This window comes from Ochlerotatus camptorhynchus, unplaced genomic scaffold, assembly GCF_037179485.1.
Source record: "Ochlerotatus camptorhynchus isolate MF236.1 unplaced genomic scaffold, CSIRO-AGI_Acam_v1.1 ptg000024l, whole genome shotgun sequence".
In the NCBI taxonomy this organism is placed as follows: domain Eukaryota; kingdom Metazoa; phylum Arthropoda; class Insecta; order Diptera; family Culicidae; genus Ochlerotatus; species Ochlerotatus camptorhynchus.
Window position 1 is genome coordinate 1,782,596 of NW_027040516.1, and position 13,190 is coordinate 1,795,785.

The following is a 13,190-nucleotide window of genomic DNA, read 5'->3' on the forward strand; positions in this document are numbered from 1 at the left end:
AGCTGTCCGTTCGCAACGATCAAAGTCAAAACAAACACGGGCCACGGCGCTCGTTTGCGGTGCTGCACCACTACACTCCCATAATATGAAATTTTATGTTGCGTCGTGTCGTAGCGACCATACAGTGGAGGGTGACTCTTTCGTATGTGTTTGAAATTTCGCCTCTTTTTGACTCTGCCAAACGAAGAAGAAAAGTCAGCTCGGCAAGCAGCAGCAGTCATCGTCACCCGCCTCGCTGTCATTAGTCGCGTAGTGGAAGGGAAAAGTAGTGTTGTGCCGTCGAAACTCAACTCAAGTGGAGGTCCGCTGATTGAGAGACTTGTCTTTTTTGCGGACTCACCCGAAGATTGCGCGAGTGCTTTTACCATTGTTGGAATAAAGTGAATTCGAAGTTGGTTTTGGGAAAATTACCATTTCTGGATACGAAGCGAAAAGTGTGTTATTCGATCGGTTGAATTGAGTTGAAAAGTCATCATCACGGGAAGAGCTCCCAGGGCGAAAATTTAAGGTTCGTGAGCACCGCACCCCACACATTTAAAATTCCCTGTACCTATCTCGATACGTGTTGTATACGGCGTGTGGTTTGTGAGTAATCCGTAATTCGTGCACAGTGGGTTGACTGGAAGTTAGGTGTGTGGCAACAATGTTTGTTCAATGTTGGCTTTATTTAAAAAATACTTATTACAGTTTTTATGATGTAAATAAAATACAATTTTACTGTAGTTTTTGAACAGCAAAATGCCCCGTAACGTGGGTAGGTCACCTTATCGTGGTATGTTACGGGATGTAAGATCTACTACCCATCCCTAGTCCTGACTATTTCAAACTAGGGGAACCTGATTTTTGAGTAATCAAAGGAACACATCTTAGTCCTTGTTATATATTTATGCCTTGATAATAGTGATAAGTTAGTTAGCCTTCTTCTATGTGATTCCTAATCTTCTATTCGTTGTTCCCTAGTTTGAAGTGGTTAAGACTAGGGTTCTGATACATGGTCATTATCGGTGTCGTTGCTTAATTTTGTTGTTGTTGAATTCCTTCAATTTCGACTGACAAAAGGGCCCGCCTTTGGAGAGTGCTTTCACTCTTCGAAGGGTATAAGTAGCGGGACCCTTCAATTAGAATCGATTCCTTGCGGTGAACGCAAGAATGACAACTGTATCAAAACCGAATACTTCATTATTTCTTGATAGCGACGGAGTAATACGACATGCACTAAACTGGGAACACAGGATAAACTACAATAGATCAAATAGATCAAACAGAGGGGAAAAAAACATCAAAATCGTAATTTTATAGAAAATGAACATACGCATGCAACGTTCCAAAAATGATTTAGGAATATTCAGTAATTTTCACGAAATTAATGAAAATGTGCCGACCCAAAAAAGAAATCCATTGGTTATAAGAATTTGTTTTGATAAATTAACAGCAACAAAATAAGCATTTTGGCATTATACTAGACATTTTGACATAACTTTACCAGCATGACCAATCACCATTACCGTGTGTTTTATAGTTAGATATCAATTTTACAATTGAACAAGTCAATAATCACTTGAGATTAATTTCATGTAGAATTTTGCTGATTTCTGTCTAATTACTGCATATATTTGACGTTTAATCCGTTTAACCACTCGTAAGCGTAGTTGTTATTTAATTTACTGTCACACACAAGCTTGCGGCTGTTATGATACTGTCGGCGACAAGAATGAGCTATGACATTTTTTTCTATTCTTTATCTCCGGCTATGCTTGAAATGTAAACAATACACGATCGCCCGTCAACAGTCATCGTTCCGTTAAAACTAAAACTTTCACGCAACTAAAAATGTGCTGCAAGTTGAACAAAATGTGCCTCTAGTAAAGGGCTTTCGTAAATGTATTGCGCATTTATCGTTATCTTTATAATTTTGTTTTCGAGTCAATTGGATTGACGATAGCAACGTGATTCGTTGATCACAGAATCGAGCAAATGGCAGATGAGAATGCCGTGGCTAATTGCTGAGGTGCTTTCAATTATAATTAAAATTTGCTTGATAGAGCAAATCAATGCTTGTTTTATACATAATTGTGTTGGTATTGATAAGGAGATAAGTACTATGTTTTAGTAGATAAAATTAATCCTAATGAATATAATCTGTGCCAAAAAAGGTCAATCATTGATTTTATATCTAGATTAAAGTGGGGCAAAAGTTTGAGCTTAGTTGAAAAATAAATTGAAATTTCTCAAAACTCCAACCATATTTAATCTAATCTAACATCAACTCAACTCAAGGTGGACATCTTGTGCCAAACGTTCCGTTTTTAGTGATGATATTTTGATTGGTTGGTCGTTGGAAGCATTTAAGCTATAAAGGTAACCCGTTAAAAAAAAATCCAATAAAAATACAATGATTTTCATTGTCATTGTAACCATGATATTTACTGTCAAAACATTTAACATTTTTGTTCATTACCATAAAATCACAACGAAATTCATGGTTCACAACCTGGGGGCAAGACAACTGCACTCAGAGTAAATATATTTGCAGCGAGTAAATTTGAGTTACTCATATTTACTCAAAAATGAACAAAGTAGTCTCGAGTTTCTGATCAAAGAAATATCGTCTGACAGCATATTTCGTTTGAAGCATCTAGTCGCACATTTGAAAGATCGAATCGCTCGTTTAACAAATCGAACTGTGGACAAACGAAATGCTACTGTGGTGGTTTGACTGCACGACGGGTTTTACGGGGCTTGGATGCCTTTCAGGCGCCTTCCCTCGTTGGTGAGGATTGACACGGCCTAGGATGATACAGGATTGACTGAAGTTACCCGTTCCAAAAGGGGAATGCTCCTTTTCGGTTAGCTGAGGTACAACCTGAGCTTGAAACTTCGTTCGTGGTCAATAGAATTGGTCCTTGACTGCTGATTGTGGTATATTAGCTGCTGATTCTAGACCAGATTAGGTCAGCTCTGGCCAGCTTCGCCAGCGGAAGAAAACCACTTTTACTTTAGCGCAGTATCATTGAAAAAGCGTTGCCAGATGTATTGCCTCTAGCAATGAATTAAAGTTTATTAAAACAAGCAATTGTGAAGTTTGACTGGATGTATTTAATGGTGAATAAATATCATAAACTGAATAAATTAAAAAAAGACCATTTTAGGCATTTTAGCGGTCCAATTAAAACAATTACAGAAGATTGAATTCAACGCTAACAGGAGAGATGGTAGCAGTGCCACTAACTATATTGCTCTAAGAATTGAATTTATTGAATTAGTTAAGCCTAATCCGAACCTATCGAACCACCCCAAAAGTCCCTACACAGAAATTCCAAGAAAGCACGTCAACTAACTTTGCTTGACAGCATCGGTTTCAACGTAATTTTCAATATAACAATCAGGTTGCTATGAGTATATAAGACATTGAGCAGCGTGAGTTACTCAGAGTTACTCAAAACTAACTTCGGTTTTACTCATGATCGATAGCTGTCAGTTCACAACAATGAAAATCATGGTATTTGAGAAATTTACAGTAAAAAAGGGGGGTTGTTAAGCATCTTAACAATATAAAAAAGTTATTTTTCCTTGAACAAATTTGATCTCATCACACTAATTTTCGCTGAAAATCGAAATCTATTTTTTTCTCTCGTATAATAATTTAACAATAAATTTTAATGTACTCAAAATTCAACAGTAAAAATCATTGATATTTCGTTGTTTTATTATAATTATTTTTTTTTCGGGTAAAACGCAAGAGAGAGTCAAGTCCGAATTTCGGTTACAATAGGATACATTTGGCAGAGAGAAAAGATGAAGGCTGAACCCAAAGTTCGGTAAATAGCGATATCTACGAGTTCGGTATGCGAAAACCGAGAAATCTCGATAAACTGAATCCATTATTCGCTTAACATTCTTAATCGTCAAATTTTAACCGAAGATACTCTGTTTTCTTAGATGAGTTAAAAAAAATAGAAGTCGTCAGACATTTCAGCATGTGCAACAGGATAAACATTAATTCTTTTGTCACTGAAACAGTCTCGTGTAGAAGGTAGTTTTTAGTTTCCCTCGATGATGCCAGAAAGTCTGGCGAAATATAAATAGTCATGCACAGGACATTAAGAAATGAATAAGTCATACATCTAAACAAAACTGGATTCTATTTCTACATATTCTACAAGGGGTTGGTCACTCTACACAGTGTGCCAAAATCAAACTTGGGCACACCCGGGTGCAGTCATTGGCGTTGTTTGGCACCTATGGTTACAATCTTTATGATCTCTAAAGTTACTAGCAACACTGACATTTTTCTGCGCCTGCGCAGTGCGCATGTGTCAAAATGTTATTGATGTTGCCACTCTTAGTCAAATTATTTTCAAAACAACCGTGAATCTCCACCAAGTCTCGCCATGGATTCTCAAAATCGTTACACCCGCGACGGCAGTCGCATCCACATTTCCTCCCAGACAGCTAAGAAGAACAGCTAACAGCGGTATCTTGACCTGACCGAGGTTTCCGGCCATGCCTACAACGAACTACCGTTTCCTCCGCCGGCTCCCAGAAGAGTTGGTTGACTAATGATTGACGTTCGTTGTGCGGGGTCGGTCTTCCGCCGAAGATAGAAGGATCGTGTAGCAACGGAGCTCGTCCGTTGCAGGCATCCTTGGAGGCGGATGCATCCAGTGTGTAGTCCCAACTGGAGTCCGTGTCGTTTTTGAAAACATTGAAAAACAAAACAAAAACAAGAGCTGTTAAAATACCGTGTTGCCAAACAAGGCATTATTCACAAGCAATCAAAAGTCAGTTCAATGACTTCTTGGCACTGCCGGTACAGCTGCGGCACACTGAGGTACACTGAGAAAAAAGTTGGCGCAAAACAAGTGTGTAGAGTGACCACCCCTTGATATTCTATTTAACTTATATTTGGAATGAAATTCATGCGCTGCTTTGACAGCGTTCGGTAATACTTGAGTAAACCGATGTTAGGTTATACCTACTTGAATTTGTTTTTAGTCAACTCAGTTATTTCGGTAAGTTTGACAGATTGCCGGAAAAGAAAATTAAACGAATGCTCGGCTCGATGCTCGGTTGTTTCTTCTTGAACCTAACAGACTACCGAGCGTTCAGCAGATTAAAACTCGGTTTAAATTGAACCGAGTTCGGTGTGCATCTTCAATAAAACGCAATCATGCCATGAAAAATCCCCTCACTATTTTTTTTTAGATGCACGGTACAAATTTTATAAGTTATCATCCTGAAACACACTCTTCGAAAATACCTCAAATTCCTGACTTTAAAAGACCTTCCAACAATGAGTTTTATTTTGCACAGCAGTCGAAAACCTCAAAACGAACTTTTAACCCACCTTACTCTAATCTTTCAGTCATTGAGAACGTTTTTCATATTCTTTCAGTTTCTCGCCGGTTTCGTTCGACTGCTGGCAGTTCCAAGTCTATGGCAGTGATCTGCTTGGCAGAATCATCACTCGTTCAGCTACCTTTTAGTATCCAAGCATGACTATTCTGCTGGAGGTACGAGTGAATTAATTTGCCCATTAATGCATTCACTCTTATTCACTCAAAATCGGTTCAAATGCTTCTTCTGCCAAAATACAAAGTTTTGCAATTGTTTCTGCAGAAACAGTATAATTAATAATTTAAGTAAAGTGAAAGACGCACTACACTCTGATTCTAAAGAAGACCGAAGTTGATTCCTGCGCTAAAAATAATCCCGCAAATGTTGATTCATTATGCCGGAGATTCAAAAATTAATAATTTTCAAAGTTCTATCACCGTTACTTTGTCTGTTTGATTTTCCTATTGTACAATCTAGCGCTGTATTGCATTAAAAATAATAATTTTCTAACACTTCAAAATTGGAAGCTTTCAATAATTTATACAGAAATCTGCTTAAATACATTAATGGAGCTCAATAAATGTCAGTGGTGTTAAAAGCTTGTTAGACATGCATCTTATAAAAAAAAACTGTTGGGATTAAAATTTTACTCAACTTAGATCCTATTGTTATAATTTATGTTTCGCAAAACCATTAAATTCTAATATTCTTATATCAAATTTTAATTGTTAGCTACAAACATGACTTACATAAATACGGAAAATTCACGAATTATGGACCAGAAACCAGGAAAAAGAGCAGGAATTTTAAAATAGAAATATAGTTGCCACCCTATTTATAGTATTATGATCCTTTGAGAAATCATCAATACAATACTCACAGAGTGGCCGGTTCCAAGGCACTCTAAAGCTGGGTTTAGACAGGGCAAGTAAGTTGATCAAGTCAGTTGAATTCAACTGACTTGAACGTGAACTGAACGTGTAGTGCCATTCAACTGACTTGATCAACTCACTTGAATTGAATAAAGTTGAACCAGCCTCAACTTTTCAAGCCAATTGAATTCAACTGAGTTGATCAATTGACTTGCCCTGTTTAAACCCAGCTTAAGGGTGTCTCATGCACAGTATGAAATCTTTCTACAATTTACTTCAAGCACCCGTTATGAAACTGCTTCACTTTCCAGTTCAAGACCATTGGAACAAACACTAGTGAAATGTTGGCCATTACGACCCGTTTACGAATGTTCCGGGTTGTTTCCAGAATCCCCAGGAAAGATACATTTTCAAAGGATTTTCAGTTCCCAAGATATGGATATTCAATCATTTGCCATTTCAAGACCATTGGAATACATATTGGTGCGAAACGGTGATTGGGACAAGGTTCTGGATATTCCGTGATGAAGCTGGCGCCCTGGAAAGTATTATCCGAACGGACCTAGTAATCCACAGGAATTAGTCTGGTCAAAAGGACAAAACAATGTGTATGTAAGGTAGCCACCATCCCTTCAAGACTTGTCGTGTATGCAGCTCCACTTAATAGCAAGATCAATTTGAGCTACCGATCTTCACAATATCGCTGTATGGAGGGCCAAAACGGAAGGGCGGACCCGTAAGCAGAGACACTTACGCGAAATCCATGGGAATTTAAGAATCTCCTTGCTACGATACGCTCCAACAAATCGAATAACCAGCTTGATATGTTTTCATAAAAGTAGTAAATTTTATAGCTCTGAAATATTTGTTTATTTGGTTCTACATCAACATACTGGGTTTAGTCCTAATGATGGATTAAGCAATACTAGGAAATACAGTATAGTCAAGAAGTAACAAGCTGCAAAGGCCGTGAAGTCCAACTTAATTCCTAATTCTTAAAAATATATCACGGAATCTCTGACGTCTCACGTGCCAAGTGAAAATCAAATAAGGAAGCAACACGATTGAAAACCCTTTGTTGCCCATTTATAGCACCATACGAACTATAGTTTGTACGACGACAAGGTATCCTCAGCATTGCGTTGTTACGGAGTGCTCGTGGTTGAACGTTAACGTCGATTTGTTGTAGAATAGAAGGACAATCGATTCTGCCCTGTGGAATGTCTGCCACACTGTCATATCTCTTCGACTCCACAAAGGATCCAGGTGCATTAACTTAACGATGAGGATCCCTTCAAGGCAATCGTCGAAGGGCAAACCAGATGAATCGTCCTTGAATAGACTCTACTATTTGTACACTGTTTTTTAAGTTTTTTTTTTTTGATAACTGATATTGTCATTGTGTAATGCCATGTTTTTTAAATCATAGCAATTACACATTTCAGGTGCTTTGAGAAAAATTTCAAGTTATAATGCTTTCGCTTGTCCATTCGTCATTAGTTTTGTTTTACGCAATAAATATTAATGATTGCTCTCGAAGATCTTTACGATTTGCTATTTCCATTGAACCGGCGTAGTTCAGCTGTAAATCGAAACAAAAGTGCCATAAAAAGCCTTTCGCCGTGACCACACACCACTGATTTAACAAGCGAGTAAACTCGTTACCTCACAGTCAATTATTGCTGTTATTATTGGATCCGATTAATCACAAACGAGCCCACTGTGCACTGGAGCCGCTCCGAATCCTCCGCCCCTCTCGCCATATTCATGAATGAGTCGAGACGAGGAAAGTCAGTGTTGATTTGTCATCATTATTTCAACGTTGCTGTTGGTAGTGGTGTAATGTTTTCCATTTGAATGCGTTTACAGTAGTAGTTGTTTGTCACCCACACAGCCACACAGGTGAGCGTTGAGTGAGTAAAGCATGCAACATAATAATTTCGAAGGGTGGTATTCGTGATCGCATCGCACCAATACCGTTGCAGGGCGGGAAAACGACACGACGACGAAGCAAAAGTGACAGCTCTTGCGATCGTCGAACAGCAGCAGACACTCCAGCCAGGCAGCAGGAGAGTAACGAAACGAGTGATGTTGTAAGCATTTTTTCCTGCATCGTGTGACACGGAGGTGGAAACAAATTGTGCAAAAAGAAAATCGAAGCGTAAAGTGAAAATCCGCTGCATTAAAGTTTTGTGCCACGGAGGATATCTAGTGTGATTTCCGCACGGAAGGTTCGAACACGGTTCGAGGGCGTTGAAGATTCGAAAGGAGTATCCTTGAGTGCTTGGAAAGAAGGCGTTTAAAGTGAGAATCCCCATGGTGGAGTGTGTCGTTGTTAGTGTATGGATGGAGCTGCAATTCGTGCATTCAGAATAAATTTTGTGTTTTTATTGCGAAGAAAAAAAAGTGTTCCCCGTCAGGCAAACGAGCCCAAATCAAGGAGGGGCAAAAGTCATAAAATAAGTGTAATCACTTGCAATCTGGCAAAGGTGGAAGAAAGGAAGAACTTCTGCGGAAGAAAGAAAACCTGTGTGGCAAATTTTCAAAGAAGTTAAGTTTCACTGGATATTTCACTCAGAGAGGGTGAACGGCGGGAACTAGAAGAGACACGTAAGGAATAGGCGGACCTTGCTGCTGGCTGATATCATTCCTCAAGGCGGACGACCGACGACGTCAGACTGAGTGTGATTCTTCGTCATCCAGAAGTCAATCATCGGAGCGCGAGAATAACATTCAAGTGAGTAATAACGAACGACAATAATAATAGGAGGTACACAAGATATATTGGGCGTTTTGTTGAGGGAGTGGGAGCACAGAGGTGCGGAAACAGTACAGAAGAGGCTAATTTAGAATTCTGGAAACGAGCGACATCCTTGCGGGTGTCGTGTTGTGTTGTCGAGCGAGCAGAGTGCTACCGAGTTGGCTTTTCGAGTTGTAGTTTGGGGAGCTGCCGACCGGATGTTCGTATACCTTTTCGGTGGTGACAGACGGATCTGGTTGAAATTTAATTAGACTTTGATGCGATGATCAAGATTCGTTCAATTTATGATTGTATTTATGATTTGTGTCTTCCTCAAACTATGACTAAATTTTCCTTAAAAATCTCGCTACTACATTTAGAAAATACTAGGTATAATCTTCATAAATTACGCTGAAAAAAAAAGTCGTAAAAATGCGACATTAAGTTGGAATTTCGTTTAGTGTACATGTTGATTACAACAAACAATGTTGCTGAAATTTTTTTTTTTTTTTTAATATGGAAACAAAAAAACAAGCAAAAAACGGTGTCAATTTGCAGTAGATATTAAATATTGCTGGTAAAATTACGTTAACCACGTCAGTTGATCCATTCGATTCCCGCATAAACGAGAACCATAACTTGACCTTACCGAAAATGGTTAAAAATGATTTATAATCCCTGCTAAATTTGAACTGAAATTTTTATAGAACTTTACATGAACGTTTTTGTTAAAAAAATTTAACCTTATGTATTATGGTTCTTTGGAAATGAACCTAACAAATAATGGGTTGCTAAGAACCATTACCATTCAAAATAGTTGTTTTCTCCATACATTTTTGGAGAGAGGACTATATTAGAACCTTTTTACTTATGGTTTGAGAACTTTGATGGTAATGGTTATGGTAGCCAGTAAGGTCCATTTATGGTTTTGTATTATCGGTCAACTTTACGTGGAATATATCGCGAATTGGTAATCAGTAATTTACAGGCAACCAGTTTGCGATATATTCCACATAAAGATGATCGATGTTACAAAACCATCTATGATCCTCTCCGTCTACCATAATTAATGGTAATGGTTATGAAATAATAAATAAAATGGTTCCAATATAATTCCTTACCCAAAAATGTATGGAGAAAACAAGAATTTGGAATGGTAATGCATCTTAGCAACCTATTATTTGTAAGGTTCACTTAAAAAAAAACCATAATACATAAGGTTAAAACTTTATCACACAAATGATCATGTAAAGTTCCATAACCATTTCAGTTAAAGTTTAACAGGGATTATAAACAATGTTTTGCCATTTTCGGTAAGGTTCGCATTTATGCGGGTTTACAATCTAAATTATCTGTTTCCAGAAGTTGATAAGTTACAGATCAGTAAGCCGTTTTTAAGCCTATAATATACAAATAAAATGGACAAATTGGTACGTATTATTTCGTATTAATTTTTCATCGAATCCTAAGCCAATTTCTCAAAAAAGTATGTTTCTCTCAGATTCGTGGATGGAATTAGTAGGTTCTCAAGAAATCATTCCAGAATTTTCTTAAAACACACATTAAACAAAAAATATATTTCAAAATTAAACGAAATGTAAGAGTATTAAATACTCATAGATTCCGAAGAGGAACCCTTCTTCTTATTCTTCTTCGCATTTCAAGCTTACTTCTTGCTTATCACATATTAGCTTATTACGTGCTCTTAATTTAGTTTTCTAAATACACTTCCAAAGTTATTTATTGAGAGCTTTCAGTGCCAATTTTTCCTTTGGTTTGTTTTTTCCGTCGATCTTGTTTTCCGTGCTGAGCACCAATGCTACCGACGTGCCAGGAAGGCAGCTCCCACACCTGGACCCTACCTATCGACCCATCAACTCATGAACCGGGGACCAACGGCTTTACTTCCCATCCGAAGGAAGGCGTGATCAGAGATGTTATGCCTCAGAACATCCCGGCGGCGCCGACTGGGATTGAACCCAGGCCTGCTGGGGTGAGAGGTAATCACGCTTACCACTACACCACTGGCGCCGTTCAGTGCCAATTTGCGATGCATGAATTTGTTTTTTGTGTGGCAAGCACAATGATACTGTACTCTAATAGAACAATCTGTTTGCAACATGCCCATAAGACTTCTGCGGTAAATTAGCAAGGAATCGGTATGTTATTTATGTAAAAATACAAAAGATCTAGAAATTATAAAAAATAAGAACCTGGAATTCTTCAAAAGATCTTATAGATTATCTTGTGGATTTATAACTATTTGGAAATTGGATCCAGGGTGCAAGTTTAACGAATCTCCTGGCAAGACTATAATTCTTCCATGTCTAAAAAATCTAGAATTAATGGCAATTATTGGAGGCCATAAGGCAAACATCGAGGAGAATCATCTGAAACTCATGAAAAAAAACTCAAATAACTAAAGCAACGTAATCAAAGACTTCATCGAAAAAGCTGAGAAGTCCTCGATCAAACAGTGTATCGCAAAATTGAGCGTACACCCTAGTGGAACATATTTTGCAACATTCTGAATACACACTTAGAAAAAATCATATAAATTTAGGTGCTCTGAGAATGACATATACGAGCGTCAATTTTGACATAAATTTGAGTCAGAACAGATACGAAATATAGCTCAATCATACGTACTTTTCGTCGAGCAACGAACTTTTCAGTCTCGGAGCACTTAATATTACATGACATGTTTGTTTACGTCTCATCTTTTATGTCAAATATGGATTCCGTCACGTGTAAAATTAGTTATTTCTAAGCGTGTGGATATATTTTTGTTAATCTTTGCTGGTGGTTAAACAGATGTTAATTGATTTATCGTTTCAGTTTGGACTTTATTGGAATAACCTTATGAAGTTAGATTTATTAAAACAAAAAGCAAAACGCTTGATTTTCAACTTTTTACCTAATAGACGAATTCTAGTAAAATTAGTGGAATAAGAATGATCTTTATTATGACTAAAAATGAGCAAAATTTCAAAAAGTTTACTTCATTATATTTCAAGGTATCAAAGTTTTTCATGGAAAGGGCAAATAGCTCTTACTTTTAATAAACGCAACCAAATAAGCCCTACTTGATAAGTAGGGGAAATAGATGTAATGTCGGCCTAAATGTCCCTAATTTGGGCCCATACATAAATTCTTATTGTTATTCTTTGCAGCTAACGATTTAGAAGAAACAGTTTCACGCTTAAATTAAGATTTGCGTTCTCTAAGTAGATGGTTGAAGTATAAACAATTGAAATTGAATATAAGTAAAACTAAATTCTTGGTAATTTTGCGGAATCGCGTAGATGATGACGTCTCTGCTGTAATTGATGATGAGACAATTGATCGCGTGATTATTGATAACAATTTCATCAAGAAAATTGTCAAGAAGTATGGAATTCTATGTCTCTTGAACAATCATTAAACTATTGGTAGTCAAATTCATAGTTGCGTTCTGCCTAGTGCACTTACAAAAGTTGATATGTAACGAAAAAAATTTGAAACTCGGAGGTTCCAAAAAACTTTTGTATACTAAATTATGGAACATAATTTGTCAATTTAATACTATCTTGAAGCCTAATAAAAAAAAAATGCAAATTGATTCATTTAGGTATTTCATTTTACCATATTTATATTTTATGAAACCAGGAAAACTATGATGGGCATCCGGAAAAACAAGAAAAAACGGGAAATTGGTTTCCTAAGCCCTGAATAAACTTCTTAAATCGCCATGATATCAGAGCCACGAAGATTTCAACTTTATCAGCATAGGTGTTACTTTTCCAAATGGATTAATATTAATCTATTTAAAATAAAAAAAAAACTACAAGGGACAGCCCTATGGGGTTGTACGCAATGGTGACATAGGACTACGTAGTCTTATATAATAAATGTTATTTGTTAACTGCAGCAGGAGCTTGTGTTTTGTGTAGGAATAGGAGTTTGAGCAGGGTTCTCTCTGTTTATACTCTTTAGTATGACGCACTTGGCATAGATGATCCACAGCAACTCACAAAAAGCTACTAATTCCGATTAATAGCGGTGCGGCTTCTTCCTCCTTCTATGTATGCTCATGTGGGCTGAAGCTCGCTGCCTTTCGTTGTGTACTGGAGAACACCACCACTCACCACGTGGTGATTGAATAAACACCGTTTGGTGAGACTGGATGGAATTCAACTTTGAAATCTGTGTTAGGAAAATCGCTTTTCACAGGTAATCGGTGATCATTTTAATTATCATAG

The 13,190-nt window shown here is 37.4% G+C and overlaps 1 protein-coding gene across 4 annotated transcripts in view; it reads left to right on the top strand.

The window, feature by feature from the left end:
* Positions 1-241: 241 nt before the first annotated feature.
* The window catches only part of SCAR (wiskott-Aldrich syndrome protein family member 3 SCAR), a 102,554-nt gene continuing 89,605 nt past the window's right edge, over positions 242-13,190 (top strand). Inside the window, exons 1-2 of one of the 4 annotated variants that reach the window (XM_065229296.1) lie at positions 242-508; positions 8,079-8,946. The gene's annotated coding sequence lies outside the window, so the exon portion shown is untranslated. The remainder of the gene's footprint in view (positions 509-8,078; positions 8,947-13,190) is intronic. The other 3 variants (XM_065229315.1, XM_065229307.1, XM_065229324.1) reach the window with 3 other exon arrangements.